The sequence below is a fragment of the Chaetura pelagica genome, unplaced genomic scaffold (genome assembly GCF_000747805.2).
Source record: "Chaetura pelagica isolate M959 unplaced genomic scaffold, ChaPel_1.0 scaffold462, whole genome shotgun sequence".
NCBI classification, from domain to species: domain Eukaryota; kingdom Metazoa; phylum Chordata; class Aves; order Apodiformes; family Apodidae; genus Chaetura; species Chaetura pelagica.
In genome coordinates, this window is record NW_009952454.1 from 190,388 (window position 1) to 191,244 (window position 857).

The 857-nt window shown below is 56.2% G+C and overlaps 1 protein-coding gene across 1 annotated transcript in view; it reads left to right on the forward strand.

The window, feature by feature from the left end:
- Nucleotides 1–857, forward strand: part of HOXB7 (homeobox B7) — a 3,749-nt gene that overhangs the window by 1,334 nt on the left and 1,558 nt on the right. The gene's annotated exons all lie outside the window — the stretch shown is intronic.

Sequence of the window (857 nt, forward strand, 5' to 3'; positions counted from 1 at the left end):
CCCCACGCGCTCCGTCTCGGGGTATTAAAGTCAATTAACATTTAATAAATATCCACTTTCCCCGCGCGGGAGCGGCCCCGCTGCCTCCCGCCTCCCCCCGGGCCCAGCTCCGCGGAGCACGGAGGGCCGGGCAGGGCTCTCCCACGCGAAGCAGCCCGTCCAGTGCCCTTGTACACGCGTGATGGTGTTTACACTCGTGTAAACATGAGAAGGGGGGATAAAGGCGCTGCTGTCCCGGCTGGGAGCCGAGGGGAAGGCGTGAGCTCATTTTCCAGCCGCCCCGGCTTCGCCTCTTGCCGTGCCAGATTGCAACTCGAGAGCATCCCTGCGAGCGAGCCTCTCTCCGCCGCCAGATATTCGGGAAGGGTCTTGTTAGCAGCCCTGGGGGGCGAGGGGGGTGCGGACCAGCCTCCCTGCCAAGCAGAGGGAAAAGAAACCCAGCGGAGCAGTCAGGGTGCAGCGGCTGCTGAAGGCAGGAGTTACCTTCACACTTACTCGGTGGTCAGTTCTTTCCATTACCTGCTCCATAATTCATCCCCTTTTACTGTCGATGTATCAAAGACCAAATATTTCTGGTCATAAACATTTAATCTCTGCTTTTATCTGACTTTAAATTTAAGAATCCCCCCCCCTCGCCCCCTTTCCCCCCGCTTTTTAAGCCCGTGACGGTGCCCCTCCCGGTGCCTCATGCCCACTGTGCGATCGTGCTTGTGGAATTTCATCCGCAGAGATAGAGTTGTCATCCCTATTCAGCAGCAGTTTATGGCTCTCCCCTCAGCGGATTTTACAACCCACATTCCAGGACCTGCACATTTTTACTTTACAGCTAGCCTGGCTATTTTCCTGCTTTTTTTTTT